Source organism: Hemiscyllium ocellatum, chromosome 6 (assembly GCF_020745735.1).
Source record: "Hemiscyllium ocellatum isolate sHemOce1 chromosome 6, sHemOce1.pat.X.cur, whole genome shotgun sequence".
Taxonomy (NCBI): Eukaryota; Metazoa; Chordata; class Chondrichthyes; order Orectolobiformes; family Hemiscylliidae; genus Hemiscyllium; species Hemiscyllium ocellatum.
In genome coordinates, this window is record NC_083406.1 from 24,788,865 (window position 1) to 24,815,284 (window position 26,420).

Consider the following 26,420-nt stretch of genomic DNA (forward strand, 5'->3'; position numbering starts at 1 on the left):
CATCACCACCCCTAACCACCTGACGTCTGAAGGAAGAACGCCTCATCTTCCACCTTGGGACCCTCCAACATCACGGCATCAATGTGGATATCACCAGTTTCCTCATATCCCCTGCTCCCAATTTATCCCAGTTCGAACCTTTCAACTCAGCACTGCCCTCATAACCTGTCCTACCTGTCCATCTTCCTTCCCACCTATCTTCTCCACCCTCCTCTCTGACCTTTCACCATTACCCCCACTTCCATCTACCTATCGCACTCTCATCTACCTTTCCCAGAGTCCCACCCCCCTCCCATTGATCTCACCACCCCTTCAGCTCACAGTCTCATTCGTGATTAAGGGCTTTTGGCCCAAAACATCGATTCTCCTGCTCCTCGGATGCTGCCTGACCCAAAGTTATATGGTCAACTCTAATAACCTACTTAGTTCAAGAGTAATTAGCGATAAATAACAAATGCTAGCCTTGCCAGAAGCACTCACATCCCATGAAGGAATAAAATAAAGTCGTGCTTCATCTGAAATGTGCTCATTTCGGCTCATTTCGGCTGTCTTGCCAGAAAACATGTTTAAGGGGAAAATCTCAGTCTTCAATTATGTCAAATAAACTGAGATTATTTGACGTTTGATGCATATTCCACCAGAATTTGGAGATCTAATTTAAACCTAAGTTTTTTTTGGTGAAGTAACATTGTATTGTTGCATCTAACAACAAACACCAGATGCCTGTTCACCACTTGCCAGTATGTCGGGCAGCTGACAGTATGTGAAACATGGCACAGTGTACATGCTTTTGTGCCACCTTTTAATGAGGCAATCTGGCTTGAATTAGGAAACACCTGGGCGTATTTTTGACAAAATTTGATCTGCCATAATGATGGGTATTTAGTTTTTAATCCAATTTTGACATCACTTGCGTGCATTATCTCCATCAATTGGTATGGCTGAAAGCTAAACAGATGAGAAAGCCTGGTTGATAAGATGTTCAGTAACTGCATTGTTTTAATAGTATTGACATTAGATAGTGGGGGGGGGAAATAAAACAATCCACAAGGATACACATTACCCATTGTTTTTCGGGCATCGAAAACTAAGATTGTTTGTGATTGAGGGTAATCAGGAAATCTTGTTTGCCCAGAAAATGATGAGATTATAGAACTTGTAGTTGAGGTAAATAGTGTTAATATGTCTTAGGAAAATCTAGATAAATACGTGAGAGAGGAAAGGATAAAACAAGATGGCACAAAGGCAGCAGAGAAGGCCTGTCACATGGACCTAGGCTGAATGTAACAACAGGTCCTGCTGGGGGAAGGTGACAGTGTCAGTAAGACCTTCAATGATGCATTTTCAACCTTTTCTGCACCTTTGAAACAATTAATAAAGACTGACTCAGCTACCAAGGACTTCTTAATTCTATCCCTGACATATCGTCCTGCACTGCTGATTCTCAGGCTCATCACACCAAATCATATTCATATCGCAGTGTGAATGGATCCGCAACAAATAAAGTCAGCATGATACAGTTTATTATAATAGTTTAAATCTCAAAAACTTACCTGTTTTAGCATTTAGAATCATACACGAGGAGCTGGCTCTGGTACTAACTGCAAAGTGAGAAGAGAGAAAGGGACAGTTTCTGTCATATTGAAGTGAGCTTCCTATGCCACAATAATTTACCACAGTACTGCATGTTGCTCGGCTGCTACACATTTTACAAAAAATGGGCGTGAGAGTTGATGAACTTCTGGGTCAGTCTTCCTCACTCAGTCAACAAAAACCATAAGTTTCCCTCTGGGTTTTACAGCACCAATTCAGGACTTTCACCCTAATTGATCCTTGCTTGTGTTTTTGCACAATATGAACCTTCTACTTTATGACACCTTATTGAAATCCCAAGAGCTTACCTGTTTTAGCATTTAGAATCACCTTCTTATCCCTTCTTCTCCCATGTATTTATCTAGATTTTCCTAAGATATATTAACACTATTTACCTCAACTACAAGTTCTATAACCTCATCATTTTCTTGGTAAACAAGATTTCCTGAATACCCTGTTATGATGATATTTTGATACATCTGACCTCTAGTTTTGAACTCTCCACATATAGAAACATCGAGTCTACATTAAATAGCAAGATTTGATCAGAGATAGGGCTTCCTATTATTTTACTGTCTTCTGTCCTAGACCAACTTCAGTAGTCCCATTACTTCCACCTCTAAGATTCCCAAATGGCATATGCTTCCAAAGTGAGTTATCTGTTTCATATTGTTAATTAGTAAGCACATACACAGGTGTTTAAATCCTGAAAAAAAAATGAAAAGAAACATAACACATTTATTTGAGTGTAATGTTCACTGTAAATCACTGATGAACAATTATGTTTTGAGTTTCAAACAATGGAAAAGGGAAAATAGAAAGATGAATATTTGTACAGACCCTTTCATGACCACCAGTTGTCTCAAAGCACCTACCAGCCAATGAAGTACTTGTTGAGGTGCAATCATTGTTGTACTGTCAGAAGCATAGTGGTCAATTTGCACTTAGCATACTTCCACATCAGCAATGGCCAGATAACCTATTTCTTTAATGTTGATTGGGGAATAAGGATTAACCACAGGTATTTGGTTACATCTATTGATAAATCCCCTGGTCTTCTTCAAAATACTGACAAATACAATTTTTTTTTACATCCGTTCAAGCAGAGAGACAGGGACCCAGTTTATTATCTTATCCAAACATAGCATTTCTGACAATGCAACACTCCCTCAGTTCTGCACAAGAGTGTCAACCTTGATTATTACACCTAAGCTTAAAAATGTGTTGCTGGAAAAGCGCAGCAGGTTAGGCAGCATCAAAGGAACAGGAGAATCGATGTTTCGGGCATAAGCCCTTCTTCAGGAAGAAGAAGAGCTTATGCCCGAAACGTCAATTCTACTGTTCCGTTGATGCTGCCTATCTGACCTGCTGCGCTTTTCCAGCAACACGTTTTCAAGCTCTGATGTCCAGCATCTGCAGTCCTCACTTTCTCCTTATTATACCTAAGGCCAGGAATGGGATTTCAATCCAGACTGTTGCAACTAGAGACAAGACTAAGAGACAAGTGAGCCACAGTTGACACAGAGATTCATGTAAAATCAGATCAGACCAAATTCGGAAATGTAAAAAGACTAAATGGTTCATCATTCCATGGTTTCTAATAAACTATTCAAACCAATAAATTATTCTCTCCAATTTATCTCTTGAAAGAGGTGAACAGACACAAACAGACACAAGATAAAACTAAGGAAGATTACTCCTTACAGCCTGAAGGTAACTGAGCAAAGTTTTAAGATACCAGTGTAGTCTAAATTACTCAATCCTAATGATTGCTTGTCAGAGGAGGTGGCACAAGTTAAATGAACTGAACTACAAAGCGCAGCAAGCACCACAATGGCCATTATGAGATGAACATCCATGCTGACGGCAATCAAGATCAGATGATACACTTTTCTTCACATTTTTGTAGAACAATATCGTAAGAATATTGAGATAATTGTGCCTGGACACAGAAAGGTTAATGAGGTGCTTAGTATGTACAGGAATCCATTGTCGATAGCATCTACCCTTTTATGTTACGGTTATTACATTATAGTTGTTTCCTTTTGCTTATGGGAAAATCTCCTCTTTATTAAAGAGAAAACAAACTTGTGACCCTCTGGTGACTTTTCTCAATCACTCACTTTATGGCCTAATGGCTTTAATTAAACATTTGTAGATAAGGAGCCTGCTGCTATGCAAATGTCACAGAAATGTGTTCAGCTTCTGTAGCACCTTTGTCAAAACCAGATGCTGTTTGCTGAGTTTCTGCAGAAGAAATGGTATTAAAATGAATCAAAAGAGCAGTTTATCAATTCCATTCCATCTTGTGAAATAATACACTGTGATTGAAATTGATATGACAATTTTCTGATTCAGTATGTGGATGTACCTACTAGAGAAGGTGCAAAACCTGACCTACTGTTGGGAAATAAGGCAGGGCAGGTGACTGAGGTGTCAGTGGGGGAGCACTTTGGGGCCAGCGACCATAATTCTATCCGTTTTAAAATAGTGATGGAAAAGGATAGACCAGATCTAAAAGTTGAAGTTCTAAATTGGAGACAGGCCAATTTTGATGGTATTAGGCAAGAACTTTCAAAAGCTGATTGGAGGCAGATGTTCCCAGGTGAAGGGACGGCTGGAAAATGGAAGCCTTCAGAAATGAGATAACAAGAATTCAGAGAAAGTATATTCCTGTCAGGGTGAAAGGGAAGGCTGGTAGGTATAGGGAATGCTGGATGGCTAAAGAAATTGATGGTTTGGTTAAGAAAAAGGAAGCATATGTCAGGTGTAGACAGGATAGATTGAGTGAATCCTTAGAAGAGTATAACGAAAATAGGAGTGTACTAAATCAGGGCAAAACAGGGACATGAGATAGCTTTGGCAAATATAATTAAGGAGAATCCAAAGGGGTTTTACAAATATATTGAGGACAAAAGGGTAACTAGGGAGAGAATAGGGCCTCTCAAAGTTCAGCAAGGCGGCTTCTGCGTGGAGCCACAGAAAATGAGGGTGATACTAAATGAATATTTTGCATCAGTATTTACTGTGGAAAAGGATATGGAAGATATAGACTGTCGGGAAATAGATGGTGACATCTTGCAAAATGTCCATATTAAAGAGGAGGAAGTGCTGGATGTCTTGAAACGGTTAAAGGTGGATAAAACCTCAGGACCTGATCAGGTGTACCCAAGAACTCTGTGGGAGGCTAGAGAAGTGATTGCTGGGCCTCTTGCTGAAATATTTGTATCATCAATAATCATAGGTGAGCTGGCAGAAGACTGGAGGTTGGCAAACGTGGTGCCACTGTTTAAGAAGGGCGGTAAAGACAAGCCAGGGAACTAGAGAGCGGTGAGCCTGTCCTCGGTGGTGGACAAGTTGTTGGAGGGAATCCTGAGGGACAGGATGTACATGTTTTCAGAAAGGCAAGGACCGATTCGGGATAGTCAACATTGCTTTGTGTGTGGAAAATCATGTCTCACAAACTTGATTGAGTTTTTTGAAGAAGTAACAAAGAAGATTGATGAGAGCAGAGCAGTAGATGTGATCTATATGGACTTCAGTAAGGCGTTAGATAAGTTCCCCATGGGAGACTGATTAGCAAGGTTAGATCTCATGGAATACAAGGAGATCTAGCTATTTGAATACAGAACTGGCTCAAAAGTAGAAGACAGAGGGTGGTGGTGGTGGGTTGTTTTTCAGACTGGAGGCCTATGACAAGTGGAGTGCTACAAGGATAGGTGCTGGGCCCTCTACTTTTTGTCATTTACATAAATGATTTGGATGCGAGCATAAGAGGTACAGTTAGTAAGTTTGCAGATGACACCAAAATTGGAGGTGTAGTGGATAGTGAAGAGGGTTACCTCAGATTACAACAGGGTCTGGACCAGATGAGCCAATGGGCTGAGAAGTGCCAGATGGTGTTTAATTCAGATAAATGCTAGCTGCATTTTGGGAAAGCAAATCTTAGTAGGACTTATACACTTAATGGTAAGGTCCTAGAGAGTGTTGCTGAACAAAGAGACCTTGGAGTGCAGGTTCATAGCTCCTTGAAAGTGGAGTCGCAGGAGATAGGATAGTGAAGAAGGCGTTTGGTATGCGTTCCTTTATTGGTCAGAGTATTGAGTACAGGAGTTGGGAGGTCATGTTGCCGCCGTACAGGACATTAATTAGGCTACTGTTGGAAAATTGTGTGCAATTATGGTCTCCTTCCTATCGAAAAGGTGTTGTGAAACTTGAAAGGGTTCAGAAAAGATTTACAAGGATGTTGCCAGGGTTGGAGGATCTGAGCTACAGGGAGAGGCTGAACAGGCTGGGGCTATTTTCCCTGGAACGTTGGAGGCTGAGGGGTGACCTTATAGAGGTTTACAAAATTATGAGGTGCATGGATAGGATAAATAGACAAAGTCTTTTCCCTGGAGTCAGGGACCCCAGAACTGGAGGGCATAGGTTTAGGGTGAGAGGGGAAAGATATAAAAGAGACCTAAGGGGCAACTTTTTCACGCAGAGGGTGGTACATATATGGAATGAGCTGCCAGAGGATGTGGTGAAGGCTGGTATAATTACAACATTTCAGAGGTATTTGGATGGATATATGAATAGGAAGGGTTTGGAGTGATATGGGCCGGGCGCTGGCAGGTGGGACTAGATTGGGTTGGGATATCTGGTCGGCATGGACGGGTTGGACCGAAGGGTCTGTTTCCATGCTGTACATCTCTATGACTCTATGATTGTCTTTGATTTAAAATCCAGAACACTACAAAATTCATCCTACAGGGTTTCACTCTTTAAACAGTTAACCAAAGAGTGCCTTAAAAATCTTTCTATTTCATGTAGGGTATATTTCCAGGTTATAGACAGGAACTACAGATTATGTACAGAAACAACAGAAGCTGAGGAACAGGACATTGCCTTTGCCACTGCCTTAGTTCTGCTAATTGTTACACTCATGTACGTCAATAGAGCATATCCTTTCTGGAACATATCTGGTAATGCCCTTTTTGTCTGACACCCACAGACTTTTGACCAATCTAAAGTTCCACCATAAAGCTTATCAGCTAGGTGGTTTCTTCTGTTCAAATTGGTCAAATGAAGCACACTGTGAAAAAGAAGTGAATGCAACTTGATTCCCCAGCAGTCAGAAAAATAGTTACTATTAACCAGAAATGCCATCAAGACTTGAAAAAGAAAAACAGATTGACAGCTGGGATGCAAAAATATATATAACACATTCATTTGTGTTTCTTTTTTCAGACATTGATCTGCTGTGTTTTTGGTAGCATGTTCTAATTTTACAATGTACCCATCCACTCGTCAATGGATTTTAGTGTCATTTTTTTTTTTGCTGAGCACTATGTGATGGGTTGAACTTCATTTTGAAGGATGAAATCTGTTTGGATTGAAATGCACTCATGTACAAATGTCTTTCCTGATTTGCCATAGTCATGTGACTGCACTATGAAGCACATACACAACAGGCAGCCTCTGACAAATGCTTTGAAGTCTCCACCCTGACCTGACTATTGTTTTACAAACATGGTGTCAAAAGTGAAGCTGAAATTGAGTATGGAAGAATTGTAAAAAGAGTCAGCAATTGACAGAGTGACACATATATATTCTGAGCAGCCATAACAAATAGAAGTAAACTGAAGAAAATCCAAAGCCACAGTTAAAACACTACCAGGGTAAAATAACCGTAGCTTTCACTTCCCAACTCTGGTCAAAATGAAAGGTGATATGAAGCAAAACTATCAGTTGCAAAAGTATGGACGAGCAACAGAGCTGTTTAACAAATCACGGTAGCTATGAATCACTAAACTTTTATCATTATTGGGAAGAGACTTTTGCAAGTGTATCCAACCCTGATTCGTTTTGAAGAAAAGAACAGATTACAAGAATGTTAAAAGTCTTGAAGCATGCTTTAAACCCCAAGTGAGTGTTGCTTATGAATTGTATTTGTTCAAGTCAGGGTTCAAAGAGAAAAGAGACCCTTTCATTCAACCTTATCAGAGTACCTGAGCTTGCAGCACCTTATGAATTAGCACTACTAATTATTGAGCTAAAGTCAGGACTGGAGTAGAGATCCTGCAGTACAGAAGTACTGAGGTAGCCAATCAACAGCTATAGCACTTTCATGACAGAATAGATACGGTCTTGCTTGATGCTGATTGATAATTCAGGCCCAAAGGACAAAACACTCGTAGACAAAGAACAGGAGGGAAATAATGTAGAGGACATCTTGCAAAAGGGAGCAAAATATTTCCAGAAAGCGGAAAGCAGAATCCTCACTACTTATTTTGTATGCAAGTGAATGGCTAGAAGGAAGCAGAACAAGTAAGTACATATGTTCACTAAAGATGAAGATTCTGATGAATCATTTCAACAGGTTCAGCCAGAGTGATGTATGTTTGTGACTACTTGAATGATAGTTGCAGAGGGAGACCATCAGGACAGGACAAGGTGTCAGTTAGACATCAGTGCATTTTGCAACATCATGATTTTCAAACACCCGTAAGTCAATGTGGGATCCAAAAATTAGTCCTCAAGAGTAAGGTTGATTCTAAATGATGGCCCTATACTTGTGTCAAGAAGACAGATTACTCTGTAAGTCCAATATATGAATGATGATATGGAATTCCAGATCATACATGGCAAGTAAAATCTTGGCCAGATCCGTTGAAAGGTTGGACTAGTCATCCTTAATGTGCCAAATGAGATTGGCAATGTGTTACAGCTCAGTGAACTAGATCTAGAGAAACACAATAATATATTTACAGGTTTAGGTTAGATTCCTGGTGACTATCACATCAAAGTGTAGGACCAATTCAGCATCTGCTGAGGGAAGTTTCAGCTCCCCTCTCAGCTAGTCTGCAAGACAAGATCGAAAAGTTAGAAAATCAAAGTGACAGCTCCTACAGAGTGGGTTACCAGCACTGTATTTGTGAAACTATTTGGAAAGCTGAGAGTATGGATATGAATGAAACTCTGAAGAGATCTCACAACCCAATAGGAATTTTTCCCCAATGTACAAGGGTAAAAATCTTCACAATCCGAGATGCAAGTAAAAAGTTATTGGCAGCTAAATTTGTATGGAAGTATAAGATTTCTAACTGTATTCTGAATGCTGTTTAGGAGATATAGATAATTGTACATGCTATCTGGCACATGGCTTCAGAGGAATATCAATATGGACAACATGAGATACTTACAGATCTTCTTGAAGTGAAAATTATTCTGGATGATCTGATAGTTCATGAATATGGAGATACAATGGAAGAAACCATTGCTCTTCATGATCAAGTAAACCTGCTAAACTGACTTCACCAGATGAACCTGAAGCTTAAGAAAACAAAGTTAAAATGCAAAGAAAAATGCCCAAAGTCAAGTCCTTATACTGTGTGCTAACAGCCAAAAAGGTCTTTACACAGTTAAGACCTGTAGCAGTGACATAGAGGCAAGCAGATGTAAAGGCAGTGCTATGGTTTAGTGAGTTTGTGAATTATTTGTCTAAATCCTTGTCTAATTTGTCATTGGGATGCGAACCATTATATCAATTTACAACCAAGCACATGCATTGATTGTGAAACAAGGAAAAAGTAACAGCATTCACTAAAATCAAGCAACTGGTGACAGCAGCACCTGTGTAAAATGGTAATTTCTAATGTCACCAAGGCAGGACTTGGGGAAACCCTAATGCAGCAAGGACAGTTATCTGAGGCATTATCACAAATTAAATAACCCTTGGTCATATCAAGAAAGATTGTGTGCATATTATCTTTGCTTGAAAACATTTGCATTGATACCTACCTGGAAGAGACAAAGTAACAGTAGAGTCAAACCACAAGTTTTTTCAAAGCATTTTCCTCAATATTAGTGCCTCGCCCAAGTGTCTTCAACCAATGTTATTCTGGTTTCAGAGATCCCAGACATACGTCACGTAAACAAGGGAAGCAGATGCACATTGTTGAGAGCACCTCTCCTGATGCTGAAGGCAGAGGATGCAACAACATAGTGAAAAGTGTTCCAAATCCAACATGAGGCAGCATTTTGTCATGTTCTGAAAGTCATCATTTGAGAAAAGACATTAAAGATAACAGTTAAGAGACTCACTCAAATCAAGAAAACTATTCAACAAGATGCAACTCTCCAAATGTTGCAAGAAGTCATGGTGAAAATATGGCCTAAAAGCATCAAGGGACATACCTATTATGATAAGTGTGCATCAGACATGAAGAGGTGAATTTCAGCCCAAGATTGCATATTGTCATTCTTTCTAAGAAGTTGAGAAGCAAGATGTTAAAATGCATCTATTCAAGCCAATAAAGAATTGAGTCAAATCTAATGAAAGGAAGAAATGTGTTCTTCCACACAAACATAAGCAACAAATTCAATGATCACACCAGCCAGTTCACTGCTTGAAATCATCACCAAGCTAAGCAAGCTAGAGAGCCAGTCATGACATCCCAGGTGGACCATGGATAAAGCTGAGAGTAGACCTCCTCATTCTCACAGGAAATGATTAGCTTATCAACCATAGATATCTATTCTGACTATTCGGAGATGGATTAACTGGCCCTGAAAACTACTGCTGAGATTAATGAATGTCTTAAAGTACTCTTTGGCCATGCCGGCATTCTCCACATTGTGAGGAAGGACAATGGCTCTTAATATATGAGTCAAGAAATCAACACCATCCATTATTTCCACCATACCTCCAATCAGATGGAAAAGCTGAAGTGGCAGTAAAATTTATCAAACAGTCATAAAGAAATCAAGCAAATTTGACCCGAACTACTCTTCCAATAACAGAAAAAAACTGAAGCCAGATTTAGTAGCAGAAATAAGTAACAAAATTAAGGTGAAACGGCAACAAGCTGTATTTCATTTTGACAAGACTGAAAAATCATTAAGAAATGAAATAACTGTGGATGCTGGAAATCAGAAACAAACACAGAAATTGCTGGAAAAGCTCAACAAGTCTGGCAGCAATTGTGGAAATGAATCAGAGTTAACATTTCAGGTCCAGTGACCTTTACTCAGAGTTCTGTTTTTGGTTCTGAAAAACCATTGTCAGATTTGAAAATTGGAGATCCAGAGTAAAAATCTTCAAAGCCGTCAAGAAAAGTCAGCGCAAGTCGCAGCTTCTGACCTGCATCAAACAATTTTTACTTTGATTGCATATGGCGGAGATGAACGACCAGTTAAACCACTGCAATGATAAGCAAATTTACACAACTAGAGAAGCTGTTCTTTAAAGGATGATCAGGAAGACATGACTTCCTACACAATTCATCGATCAACGATCAAACCTAGAGGTCCAAAAGAATCCAATCACAGAAACTGAACAATAATAGATGCTACAGCAGCAATAAATTGCATGAGAACAAGAGGATTAAACAGCCAACAAAATACACATATGTACCCTAAAGAGATCACCACAATTTAAAGAATATAATACAATGTAGAAACTGATAAAAATAACAAATTGCTAGTGCATGAGAACAGTTGTGTTAACCTGGGGATAATTTAAAATGTACATGATAATAGTTCAGTTTTTAAAAATCTTTTTGTATAAAATGGGCCATGTTTGGATTAAAATACAATGAGGAGCAAATATTCTGCCTGATCTGTCATAGTCATGTGACTTCCAACATGAGATACATCCACTCCAGGCAGTTACCTGAGAGACCCTTCAATAAACATTTGATTCTGGCTACAATGCTGCCTTGCAAACAGGAAAAAAATGTCTGCCAGAAATGATGAAAGGAAAGCCTGACTCAAAGACTTATTGGTGAAGTCTGCTAAGACATAGACAGAATGGTTTGCTTTTCAATGTGTATTGAATTTTGCCAGAGCCTTGAGAAGACTAGTTTCCCTATGCTGAACTGTCTTCTCTTATGCATGATGTCTTCTGCAGTATTTGTATCCTGTCCCTTGTCTGTAATTGCTCTGTCCTGTGTGCCTGCAGTATCTGTGCCTGCAAAACCTGGTCTGTTCAGCCATAAGTATTCTTTGTATGCTGATTCACAACTTTTGCACTTCTGCACAGGTCAATTACTCTCCTGAGTGTATGTTTGTCTTCTCTTGGTAGGCATATTTTCACTTTTGGTTTCCTTATTCCTCATACATTCCTACCTCTAATTAGTTCATCCTTTAATTATGCAAATTCATAGATTTCTGCAAACTGGGTGAATGATGTTATGAATTGATCAATGGAATTTTTTCACTTTGTTTCCTTTTTTGAATGCACACCAGCCATATTTACTGTTCACTCTGGACTGGAAGTATGCTTTCAAAGTTTTAAAAAAAAATTGTTGTGCTTCTACTCTTCAGAGAGATTTTGGGTGGAATATAGTTTGAAAGAGTCTCTTGCAAACGGCATTAAAAGTGACATGACTTGTATTTGCTCTGGTTTGCTCAACAAATATGTAGCTGTCTTATATCTGTCATTGCTCATGGAAGGATTTTTAGTTTCACCTTATATCTTATTATTTGAACAGGAGCTGGTTCGGCAAACACTGCAGCCATTTTCCCTAGAGTAGGGCTTTCACTGTGATCGTCATTGTTTTTTTCAGTGGCAGTTTACGTTTCTGTAGCAATTATTTTAATTTCAGCCCTGGAAGTCACCTCAGTACCTCTTTTGACTCTATGTTTTGAGTGTGTGACATCGCAGTGTATTCAATTATAATGGTGTTTGTTGAAGTGAAGCTTCGGATGTCTGCCTACTGGTGTGTGCCCAATTGTAAAAATCACATGACTAAGGCAGATAAGGACATACATTTGCAAATGATTGCATTTTAATCTGAACATAGTAGTTGTGGCAATTGACAATACTCCAGCTAAGAGGATCATTTGCTTAGAGAGAAATTCTCTTTAAGGAGAGCCAAGCTTCAGAAAATTTGAGGAAGAAATAATGAACAACCATGACAATGTAAGAGAAGGTTCAATTTATTTAAGAATTCCTGTCAAACCAAATTTGAAATATCTAAAATAGACTTAAAACATTTCTCTTTGAAAAAATAATAATTTTGGAAGCACATGCAAAATAAATATGATTGATTTTTAGAAATTTGGCTGACCATTTGTAAAACATGCTGAATTAGATGTTCCATTCACTGAATTGACAAATGTTGAAGCATGCTAAATTTTTAAGGCAAATAATATCTGAAACAGGACAACTGGAAATTTATGCAAAATTATCAAAATAAGACAAACATAAAATTTTGATCATTTAACTGCAAACATTTGGTAGATAAACTAATATAAGTAACAATACTGAAAAAAAGATTCTTTAGTCATAGAACTGTAGGATGATTTAATTATTCATTTCCCTAATTTTGTTGATGTGCAAGGAACATTGACTGCCTGAGTGAAAGAAAATACACTCAATTTCCTGGTCTAAAAAAGGCTGTGCATGTTAAATTATCTCTCTCAAACATCTTGTCAAGTCCTTTCAATCATGTCCATGACCCTACCAAAGGCCCAACAAATCATTTCATATGCATCTCCCTTCCCAAAAGTATCATGTTCTCTGTTACTTACATAACCATTGACCCTTGCAATATCTGACTCAGGAGATTTGCTGATCTGATTATAGTGTCACATTTAGCATGCACGACACTTTCAATCTATCACATTTTAGTAATTGACTGAGCATCATATTTACATCTGCATAATTTACATCTGAATTTCATGCTGTAAACTATCTGGAACACTTCAATGATTTGTTTAACTAATCAATATCTGTTCAATTAAGCATCCTGGCTTACCCAAAATGATTTACTACCATTATTAGTCCGGAATTATGAGTCATGAATCATGAAATCAGCCACTGAATTAGTAAAAATAATTTATTCTTTGGCTTTTATTTCCCTTCAGTATTTGTAGCTGGAAATAACAATCCTAATCCCTCTCTGGTTGTCCCTTAAAGCAAGGAGGGCACTCACCACAGCGCATAGCCCATGACAAGGACCTGTGAGGGGAATATTTTAATATGAGCATCATTACCCCAGTGCTACTATGTGGTTGACCAGGAGACTCTCCAGCTCATAATGTCTGGCACGATCTTACTGGAAGGATCTGCTGGTTGGCAGCAGACCTGTTTTGACGTCTTATGAATGAATCTTCCGTGATTATCATGTCTCAAAGTGGAATTCAAACAGGTCAGAGACATGATGACTGCACCATAAGACCTTCCGATAACCAATTTGTAACTGCTCCAGTCCTGATGACATCCAATTCATGAAATTGCCTCCTTTTTTTGAAAGTGTCTGTGGAGAGATTCCTTTATATTGTGGGAGGTTCTACCTCTGCCTTTGTGGGGCAGATGCACTCTCAGTTTGACAAAATCTTGTACAAAGAGCACATAATGAAAGCTTTCTTTTGCATTATTACAAAGCCAAAGCTAAAGTGAATGTAAGCTATGTTAGATGCAATGTCAGGAGAAAGCGAGGACTGCAGATGCTGGATCATCATGCTGGGGGATGTAATATCATCATGTCAATAACTGAGAAGCAATATGAAGTAGATTGTTTCCAAGTGTATATCTTGGCATTATTTTGGCTCTATCTGATATGTAGGTTTCAGAACATGAGGGGATTTTTCAGAGGAATTGTGTGCGAAGTGATGTCTTCAGAAACTGGCTATGTTGACGACCAAAGGAATTTCCTGGAACTGATTTTAGACTGTCATGAAAAATAATGACTTTCATCAGATTGGAGATTCTTCCTTTCCATTTCTACACTGACTGTCTTAAATTTGCCTGTTCTTAGTCTTTATTCATGTCATATTCCAATCTCCCATGCTGTTGCCTTCAAGTAGCAGGAAACGGCATGTCTCAGTGGGAAGCTTTGATGGTGCAATGGTTTTGAGAGGTATATTTTTTCCTGACATTTTTTTTATGAAGAGTGGTTGATTCAGAGGTATAGAGCAGTCTGCTCAAAGCTAATGAAGTAAATAGTTTGTGGGGTCTTCTTTTTGTGCAAAAGTTGGAACAGAAGCAGCCAGAATGGATGAGGTCAAGCTCCCACAGAACCAAGATTTTAGTTTGAACTTTCAGTAGCTGTTGGGGTTGTGAAAGCTGCTGCATCTCTCTCCCTCTGTTACGATAGCTAAAAGCTTAGGCTCTCTTCTTGCTGCAAAGGTTCAATCCCCCTGACCTTATCCCCGATTCAACCTTCCAACTTGGCACCACCACCTGGAACTGTCCTACCTGTCCATCCTCTTTCCCATCTATCTGCTCCACCCTCCCCTCCGATTTAACCCATCTCCCCCATCTACATCTACCTATCGCCATCCCAGCTACATTCCCTGCAGCCCCCACCCTCCTATTTATTTCTTAGCCACCTCTCCTCCCCATGCCCCCCAACATTCCTGATGAAGGGCTTATGCCGGAAATGTTGATTCTCCTGTTCCTCAGATGCTGCCTGAACTGCTGAGCTTTTCCAGTGCACAAAATTCAACTATAATCTCCAGCATCTGCAGTCCTCACTTTCTCAAAGTACTTTAGTGCCAGTTAAGTATCTTTTAATTGTTTTACTCTAACAGCTTAAGAACACAAAGTAGGAAACCGTATATTACCAATTGTTTTGTTTTTCAAATCCTTACATAGAATCGAACCACAGGCTGGTATTAGTATGTCTTCCAAAGTGCTTGATCAATGTATTCAAGATAAAACCAGCATTTATTTAAATATACAAAAATATGAAGAAACATTACTGTTAAAATTCAGTTTGCGAAAAAATGCAAGGTTTCTTAAAGTCACATGTTACGTGTTGTAGCCTGCTTTGGATTTTCTTTTGGGTACCAACTCAGAGTCAGAAAGTGTGGTGCTGGAAAGAGCAGCTGGTCAGGCAACATCCGAAGAGCAGGAGAATCGATGTTTTGAGCATAAGCTCTTCATCAGGAATATGGAAGTAGCCAAGGGGGCTGAGAAATATGTGGGAGTGGGATGGGGCTGGGGGGAATGTAGCTGGGAATGTGATTGGTAGGTGGAGGTTGGGGATGATGGTGATAGATCGGAGCAGAGGATAGAGTGGATAGGTGGAAAGAAAGATGGACAAGTAGGACAGTTCAAAAGGATGGTGACGGATCTGGGATAAGGTGGTAGGAGAGGGATGAGGAAACTGGCGAAATTGACATTGATCCCGTGTGGCTGGAGAGCCCCAAGGTAGAAGCTGAGGTGTTCTTCCTCGAGGCATTGGGTAGCTTGGATTTGGCGATGGAGGAGGCTCAGGACTTACATGTCCTTGGTGGACTGGGAGAGGGAGTTGAAGTATTCAGCTACAGGGCAGTGGGGTTGTGTAGTGCATGTCCCAGAGATGTTCTGCAAGTTGGCATCCTGTCTCCCAATGCAGTGGTGACCACATCGAGAGCAATGGACAGGGTAGATAAGTTGGGTGGAGGTGCAGGAAAATCTCTATCAATGTGGAAGGAACCATGGGGCCTTGGATGAAGGTGAGGGGGGAGGTGTGGGCACAGGTTTTATACCTCTTGTAGTGGCAAGGGAAGGTGCCAAGAGTAGAAGGTGGGTTGGTGGGGGGCTGGCATGATCTAACAAGGGAGTTGCTGAGGAAGTGGTCTCTGCGGAATGCACTTAGGCTAGGGAGGAAATATATCTCTGGTGGTGGAGTCTGTTTGTAAGTGGTGGAAACGGCAGAGAATGATGCATTGTATCCGGAAGTTGGTGGGGTGAAAGGTGAGGACCAGGGGAGTTCTGTCCTTTTTGCAATTGGAGGGATGGGGTTTAAAGGCAGAGGTGTGAGAAGTGGAGGAAATGCTTTGGAGAGCATTGTTGACCACACTGGGGGGAAAATTGCATTCCTTAAAGTAGAACATCACAGATGGCTTCCTATGATGAAATTGATCCTCCTGGGAGTAGATGCGGCGGAGACGGAAGAATTGGAAGTAAGGGATAACGTTTTTACAGAGGGGGAGGGTGGGATGAGGTTTAGTCCAGGTGGCTGTGGGAGTCAGTCAGTTTGAAGTAGATATCCATGTTGAGTCGGTTGCCGGAAATGGAGATGGAGAGGTCCAGTGAGGGGAGGGAGGCATCCAAGATGAACTTGAGATCAGGATGAAATGTATTCGTGAAGTTGAAGAACTGCTCAACCTCCTCATGGGAGCACGAGGTGGTGCCGATATAGTCATCAATGTAAAGGAAGAAAAGATGGGGGGTGGCATCTGTGTAGCTGTGGAAGATGGACTGTTACACATATCTGATGAAGAGGCAGGCATAGCTGGAGCCCATGCAGGTGCCCATGGCTTCCGCTTTGGTCTAGAAGAAATGCGACAATTCAACTAAGAAATTTTTGAGAGTGAGGACCAGTTCAGCCAATCAAATGAGTGTGTCGGTGAAAGGGCATTGGTTAAGGTGGAGGGAGAGGAGGAAGCAGAGGGCTTGGAGGCCTTTGTCAGGGCGGATGGATGTGTAGAGGGACCGGATGTCCATGGTGAAGATGAGGCATTGGGGTTCAGGGAAACAAAAGTTATGGAAGAAGTGGAGGGCATAGGGTGGTGTCCTGCATGTGTGTAGACCAAGCAGGACAGGACGGTGTCAAGGTATGAGGAGGTAAGTTCGGTGGGGCAATGGCTCGACTGGGGCAGTCAGGTTTGTGAATTTTGGGTAACCCCACCAACCTCCAGATACAATGCATCATCTTCCCGCCATTTCTGCCACCTACAAACAGACCCCACCACCAGAGATGTATTTCCCTCCCCACCCCTATCTGCATTCTGCAGAAACAATTTTCTCTGTGATTTCCCATGTTAGGTCCACGCCCCTCACCAACCCACCCTCCACTCCTGGCACCTTCCCTTGCCACCACAAGAGGTGTGAAACCTTGCCCTTCACCTCCATCCAAGACCCCAAAAGATCCTTCCACATCCCACAGAGATTTTCTTGCACCTCCATACACGTCATCTAAAGTGTCCATTGCTCTCAATGTGGTTTCCTCTGCATTGGGGCAGCAACTTGCAGAACATTTCAGAGAACATCTCTGGGACACACATGCTAAACAATCCCACTGTCCTGTGGCTGAACCCACTCAGCCAGGGACATGCAACTCCTGGGCTTCCTCCACCGCCAAATTTTAGCCACCCGATGTCTGAGGAAAAACGCCTCATCTTCTGCCTTGGGACCCTCCAACTGCATGGGATCAATGTCGATTTCAACAGTTTCCTCATTTCCCCTCCCCCCAACTTATCCCACTTCCAACCTTCCAACTTGGCACCGCCCTCATGAACTATCTTACCTGTTCATCTTCCTTCCCACATATCCACTCTACCCTCCTCTCCAAACTATCACAATTACCCCCCACTTTCATCTATCTATTGCATTCCAGCTACCTTCTTCCCAGCCCCAAACCCCATCTATTTATTTCTCAGTTCCACCCCCCCACCACCACCACCACCATGCCACATTCCTGATGAAGAGCTTATGATCGAAACATCGATTCTCCTGCTCCTCAGAAGCTGGCTGACCTGCTGTGCTTTTTCAGTGCCACACTTTTTTTAACTTTGGTCTCCAGCATCTGCAGTCCTCACTTTCTCCTTTTGAGTAGCATCTGTTAATCAATCCTGTAAGTAGTTAAAACATCTTTTGTTCAGGAATGCACCCACACAAATAATTATACAATAACATAACACAAGGGTGCAGCAAGAAAAAAATCTTACGGTCTGAACAGAATTATTTGTTGTTTTTGCATGACTGAGATTGATATGCATAGTATTTGTTTTGATTGTTCCCTGTAAATCACTTACTGTCTGTATAATAAAAAGCAGAGATTTATCCCAAGGAATAAGTAGCAAACTAACGGGAGGATGAGGCAACTATGGCTGATGAGAGAAGTTGGTGACAGCATAAAAGCCAAAGAAAAAGTATACAATGTGATGAAGATTTATTGAACGCCTGTGAAAGAAACAGTAGAGGACAACTAAAAAAGAAATAAGGGATGGGGTGGAATGACGAAATATGAGGGTAAGCTGGCTAGAAAAATAAAAGAAGATTGAAAGAGTTTTTGTTTTGATATGTATAATATGGCAAGAAAGAGGCAAGAATGCCTTATCTAAGGAAACTCAAGACGCAAGGAATAATCAGCAATTGCAATTGATGCAACATTCGATGTTGTCATTATATATTTTGGTCCATGTTAAACAAATTCAAAGTATCCCACAAAACAAAACTCACAATAAAGTTACCAATCTTGCAAAGTGAAACAATAATTTTGAAGCTTTGGTTAAAGAAAAACTTAAGCTTTGTAATTCAACTCAGTTTCGTGGCACAATAGTCATCAGCTCATCAAACAAATAGGCTCTTTGAGAAGACTATCTGTTTTTCAAATCATTCTATTACTTTCTATATACTGTGTCCAGTTCTACTCCCCACAACATTGGGAGGTACTCAAACATAGAAACATAGAAAATATGGACAAAATAGGACATTTGACCCTTCAAGCCTGATCTGCTATTCAGTGTGATCATAGCTGATTATCCAAGTCAGTAACATGTTCTCCTTTTCTCCCGTACACTTTGATCCCATTAGCCTAAAGCACTATGTCAATTCCTTCTTGAAAACGATCAATGTTTTGGCCACCTTCTGTGACAGAGAATTTCACGTACTCACCACTCTCTAGGTGAAGAAAATCTCATTTTAGTCTTAAGTAGCCTACCCGGTATCCTAAGACTGCGATCCCTGGTTCTCTATTCCCTGGTCATCAAGAACATCCTTCCAGCTTGCCCTAATTAGTCCTGTTAGAAATTTATAGATTTTCCTGAGATCCACCTCATTCATTGAAATCTAGTGAATATAACTCTAACAGAACTAATCTCTCTTCACACATCAGTCTGGCTGTCTGATTTTCTGTTCATTCAACCTGTTTGTGATTGCTAAATGAAATTGAGTTATAGTCCACCTACACATCGACTTTAAAAAATCTATGCTTGTGTTAAAAATTGGGCATAAAGGCAAAGTTTAGTTCCTGAAGCTGGCCAAAGGTGGCAAGTACATTTCGACAGGGATTAGTGCTGGGATCACAACTGTTCAGGACTAACATACATTATTTGGATGATTAGGAATTGTGGGTGAAGTTTTAGTGTCTTTCCAAATATAAAGGAAGATGCATACATACAAGGAACATGATTAGGTCACTCAGCTGCTTGAGCCTACTCTGCCATTCAGTCAGATCTGAATGTAATCTCAATCCGTATTCCCATCATCCTAATAAACTTTCATCCCCTTGCTAAACATGAAACTACCTACCTCTACCTTAAAAATATTCCAGGACTCTGCTTTCTCCACCTTTTCAGGAAATGAGTTCCAAAGACTCATGAGAGAAAAGAAAGCCTCATTTCTATTTTAAATGAGTGACACCCAATATTTCAAGAGCAACCTCTAGTTCTAGTTTCTTCCACACAAAGAAACATCTAACAAATTTATCTTGCCAAGACCCCTTCTGTCATCATATATCATAAGAGTCATATCTGTTTCACTCAAATTATCTCTTGCTGTTCTACTCTCCAGTGAATACAACACTATCTTGCCCAACCATTCTTCAAAAGATGACTCACTCATTCCAAGTCTTAGTCTGGTCAAACTTCTTTAACCTACCTCCAGTGCATTTGCATATTTTAAGAGACACAGTACTCAAGACGCATAACCTTCTTACTTTTGCATTTCCCTGCATTAAATGATAACATGCCATTAGGTTTCTTAATTACTTTCTGGACCTGCATTGTAACCTCTTGTAATGCATACATTAGAACACCTGGGTTCCTTAGTATCACAGAGCTCTGCAGTCTCTCACCATTTATATAATATGCTTTTTTCCTCATTCTTCCTGCTAAAATGGACAATTTCAAAGTTTACCACATTATACTCTGTTTAATATATCTTTTCCCACTCACTTAGCCTATTTATATCTTTCTGCAGCATCCTGATACCCTTTCCACAATTACTTTCCTACCTATCTTTGTATCATTAGCAAACTTGGTAACCACACCTTGGTCCATTTATCATTTTTAAGTTATTTATAAAAGTCGTGAATAGTTTAGGTTCATGGCATCAATTACTATGGCACACTTCTCTTTACATCCTGCCAACCTGAAAAAGATTCATTCAAGGTTAATTTCCACGTCCTGTTAATCAAACAACCTACTATCTATCGCAATATGTTACCTCTTATACCATCTGCTTTCATTTTCCACAATAATCTGTGGTGTGACATTATATAAAATCCCTTCTGGAAATTTAAATAGAATAAATCCATTAGTTTTCCCTTGTTCTTACATGTGTTATCTCCTGAATGAAGTCCAAGAGATTTTTCAAATAATATTTCTTATATTGTGTCAACAAAACAAATTTCACTGTATCTTCAAGATATATGTGACAATAAATAAATCATTCCATTCATTCCATCCCATTCCAAGCCATGTTGGCTTAGTCTGATCACCTTCTCAATTTATTTTATTGTCTTACTTTAACTTATTTAGTAGTAGAAACTAATATATCTAATGACAGATTTTAAGCTAATTGAGGTGTGATTTCCCGTTTTCTTTCTCCCGCTTTTCTTGAATAAATATTTATATTTACTCTCTCTAATCCACTGGGACCTTAATTGAATCAAGGGAGTTTGGGAAATTAAATCCAATACATCAACAACCTCACTAGTTACTTCATTGAAAACTATGGAAAGAAAGTCCACCACAACTCTGGCAATTATCAATGTTAAAAATTCAGGCAGAACCATATCACTATTGATATGGATTACCTTCCTCCTTTAGATTTCCTGACTTATTGCTGATTTCTAGGACATTATTTGATTCATCTGTGGTGAAGACTGATGCAAAATACTTGTTTGATCCATCTGGCAGCTCATGATTTTTCATTATTAATGGCTCAGACTCACTTTTCACAGGAACAATGCTAACTTTGTTCACATTTCTTTTTAAATATTCACAGAAACTCTCACTTTATATTTCCAACTAGCTTTCTCTCACAGTCAAATGTTCTCATTTATTGGCCATTCTCCACTGTATTTTGTAATATTGTCCAATCGTTTGACTTGCCACTGATGTTTGCGCAGTTATATATTTTTCTTTTCATTATCTCTGACTTTTCTACTTAACCATAAGATCTCTCCTTTGGAAATTTGTCTTTCATATTAGAACGTACCTATCATGTGTATTCTAAAATATCCCCTTAAAGATTTGCCATTGCATCCCTATTGATCTTCTCCTTAACTGATATTGACAATTCATTTCAGCCAGCTCTGTTTTCATGCTGTCATAATTACCATTTTTAAAATAAGTCTTGAATACACCCTTTCTCTTTCAAACTGAATGTAAAATTCAATCATGTTAGAGTATATTAGGAGGCAATGGCCGAGTGATTTTATCACTGGATTGTTAATCCCAAGACCCATGCAATGTTCTGGGGACCTGGGTTTGGACCCTGCAATGGCAGTTGATGAAGTTTAAATTCAATTAAAAAATAAATGTGGAACTAGGAGTCTAATGATGACCATGAATTATTACCAAATGTCATGAAGTAAAACCTAGTCTTCACATTGTCTTGCCTATATCTGACTCCTGACCCATAGTAAATGTAATGTTAACTGCACTCTGGGCAATTAGGAATGGGCAATCAATATAGTAGAGCCAGCAAAGGCCTCATTTTGTGAATGAATATTGCTACCTTTGCTATGGGATTTATAATTAGTCCTATCTCATTGTTCAATACCATGTCTGTATAGCCTGCTCTCTGGTGAGCTCCAGAGCAAGAAGTTCTAAAAGAAAACTATCCAGAAAATACTGAGCTTCTCAGCTGGTTACCTTTGCCCGTTTGTCTTTTCTGGTCAATATGTCAACTAAAATTTCTCATGGTTATTGGTTGTGCCTTTTTAACAACTCTCAAGCCCTTGTTGGTTCTTGCTTTACACTCAACTCTATATGTGGTTACTGCTAATGGACCTGCAACTATTCCCCCAAATGACTTCTTACCTTTATTATTCTTATCTCTGCCCAAATGTTTCCACATCCTGGATTCTTGAACTTAATTCATACCTATCCTTTTTATGAATACCATCATTAGCTAACAGCAATACTCCACGACTTTCTCTAACATTCTGTCCTTATTAAAAACTTTGTACTATTGAAGATTGAGATCCCAGTACATGTCATTCTGTAGCTACATCTCTGTGACAGCTACCTGATTGCACTTATCCACTTCTATGTACCTTCTCAGTTCATCTGTTTTATTTTGAATGTTGTGTGTGTGTTCAGATTTGGAAAGTATAGTTTTACTTTTTTCACAAATGTTGGTCTGATCTGTTAGTTTACTCTTAGATTTAATATTCTTTATCCCTTCCTGTCACAGTCTGCTTATGATTTCCTGTAACAATACCCTTCAGTTTAGCCTTAAATCTCATCTTTGATTGATCACTCTCTACCGTTGTCCCCACCATTCAATTTAAAATCCCTTCACAGGTGGTTTTTCTATAACACGATGGTTGCATTCATGAGCAAGCCTGTGTAATAGAAAAATCATGCTTTAGGATCAGCATTTTAATGTATTGGCAATGCATTTGCATTACAGCCAACGCACATTTAAAAGTTTGCAATTCAGAAACAGTGTCCCTAATTTGTCAATCACATTATAACGAATTTATGTTAATAAAATGCAAGTTATAGCAGAATGAACCTGTACTACACTTGAAATGCACTTGTTATGGACTAGGCCAGACCCCCTCAAAATATTTTAAGAAGGTTAAAAACAACTTTTCTAGTTGTTTTAGGCAGATGTAAGGTGAATATCCCAGGAGTGATGCAGCTGGAGAAACCACTTGGCTTCAAGTAAAACAATTTATTTACACACCACAAAGGAAATGCAAACAAAAGAAAACAGAATTTAGAATAACAACGATTTGAAAATCTGACTGACACGATATCCCCCGCCACTTAACAAAGAAGCTGTTTCAATTTCCTGCAACATCCCTGTCAACACAACCCTTGACAAACAAAGGTAAATAAAAACACAGGTTCTGACAGGAGAGATGTCAGAGAGAGAAAGAGAGAGAGAGAGAGAGGATCAGTCAGAGATCATTAGCTGAAGCATGGAGCCTCTTTCCACTGCAGCTGTTTCCCGAGGTCCCCAGCTAAAACTAAACCAAACTAGAAAAATCCCTGAACTGGGTGAACTGGCCCATCTCCTTTCATTATACAACTGTTTTAAACAAAACCTAGAAGCCTTTTCCCTGATTTTGCTTTGGGAAGTACCTGTTAGCCATTAACAAAGTGGCTAAAACCCAGAAAAATTGGAGCCTCTGCTTTTTACAATCCCTCTTGAAAAAAAAACAAGCACAACATAATCTTGTTAAGGGAGCATCATCATCACAGGTTGGTAAGAACACAAGATCACTATGGTCTGGGTGGGAGATTGTTCCAATAGTATAGATCCTACTTTCTCCCTATTGATGTCAGTGATTTGTGAACTTGAACACACTTTGCCCACACCAGATGTTGAGCCATATACTCTCCCTTATTTGATTTTCCCTCTGCTAATTTACAGATAATTCAACTAATAATCCAGAGATTCATAGAATGCCTACAGTGTGGAAGCAGGCCATTCAGCCCAACGAGTCAACATAGACTCTCCAAAGACCTTCACACCCAGATGCTCTCTAACCCTGTAACCCTGCATTTCCCATGAGTAATCCACCTCACCTACACTTTCCTGGACACTCTGAACAATTTAGAATGGCCAATCCATCTAACTTATGCATCTTTGGAGGAAGCCTACACAGACACAGGGAGAATGTGTAAACGCCATACAGTCAGCCAAGAGAGGAATTGAACCTGGGATCCTGGTGCTATGAGGCAACAGTGCTAACCACTGAGCCACCGTACCACCACCCCCACCCCCAACAATGATATTGGAGGCTTGGCTTTCTAACTTGGCATTTAGTTCCCCATGCTGTCCATGTAGAAAGAACCTCCTTCATTGCCCTGCCTATGTTTTTAAAACCGAAGGAAATCAAGACTAATGGATCCTTCACTTCCTATTGCAAGAATTTCCAGCCATAAGCAGTTGCAACTAAAATGGGCTAAATGAACCTGCTCATTTAGGAGACTTGAGATCCTGCAAAAAGATAGACAAATACTCAAAACTGGACAACACAGATGGAGAATAGGTGGAATGAGCAAGTTGAACAAATGACATAATTTGTTCTTCTATTTTTCAAGATGTAACAATAAGATATTATAGATCTTGAATTGCTTCTCCTCCTGAAACTTTGAAAGATTGTGATGCTGGCTGCCATGCATAAATTGGAAAATGATTTAAAGCTGCTGAAGTAGATACTGTTTAGGCAGTAATGGAGGAGGTATCCAGGGAAATTGGTGATGAAGCTATTCACAAATTGCAGTAAAATATGGAACATTAAACAGCTCCTTGAGGACTGGGAAAGTAACAGTACTGATGTTTTTTGGACAAATGAAAGAGGTAATAGCAAGTTCAAGATCTGTCATGCAATTACTCTCCTGAGTAGTACTTGTAAAGTATTCATGACTGTCTTACAAATCAAATTACTAGCAAAATTGATTCACTGTTTGATAATGGACAGAGCGGGTTCAATAAAAATGGAGGCACAGTAGAACATATGTTTACCCTCAGGCACCTTCTGAAAAATACAATGAGAAAGCGCAGACCTTCTGTACCAACATCGCTGACTTTCGACTGAGTGAATAAACTTTCATTTCTATACAACGTCATCATTTTTTCAGAATCTCACAACGCAGTTCATGAGCAACAAATTTATCTGTTCCTTTCTTGATAAAAATATCAATATGAGACTCTGTACCCCATATGTTCATTTTGAAATGCTGCTATATTTCTGTGGCAGGCAACATCACAGCAAGCCAGGCAGCATCAGAGGAGTGAGATGGGGGTAGATGAACACAGGTACAGTGTACGACCCGATGGTCAACCAGGTTGAACTCTCTACCTGTGTTCACCCATCCCTTCCTCACCACCCTGCAATCCCATCCCCTTTATCTGCAGCTCCCTTACACCCACCCCCAGTCCTGAAGAAGGGTTATACCCAAAACATCAACTTCTCCACCTCCTCATGCAGCCTGGCTTGCTGTGTTTTTCCAGCCTCCTGCTTGTCTACCTTGGATTTCAGCATCTGCAGTTTATTGTCTCGAACCCAGTTATGTTTCTGTGAGAGGATATGTCAGGCAGTTGTTCAGGACAAAGCTCCACAGACAGCAGACAGAATTTAGGAATTGGAGGGCACAGAAAGAGAACATTTGGCTGATTGAGTCTGCATCTAGTCTCTCAATGAACAATCCAGTTAGACCTATGACCCCGCTCTTTTGCCATATTCCTGTACACTTTATCTCCTTCAGGTATTTATCCAATTCCTCTGTGAAAGAAACTTCTGAACATTGTTAGCACTATTGTAGAGTGAGTGCTCTAAATCCTACCCCATATTGCATTTTGTCTTGTTCATGTCAGATTCTTTTGGAAGCCACCTTTAGTTTGTGACTTTTGATTAGAAGGCTCTCTAATGTAACATGTGATGAACACAAAATGTTGCAAAGGCTTGTATTTCTGAGATCCCCATGTACAATGAAGTCTGTAATGTAGAAGAGGGAAGTAATTGGATTTCTTGGCTACAACATCACTTCTGAGAAGTAAGATTCTGGGTGATTTGTGGTGGGGATGCCATCTCAAAGAAAGACTAATTAAAACTAATTAGGTTGGGGGATTGTCACATTATAGCCTGTTGTGCTGTTGCAAGATTCAGTGTGTTTGTGAAGAAGCAAGCAAAGCTCTGTACAAGAAGCTAAAT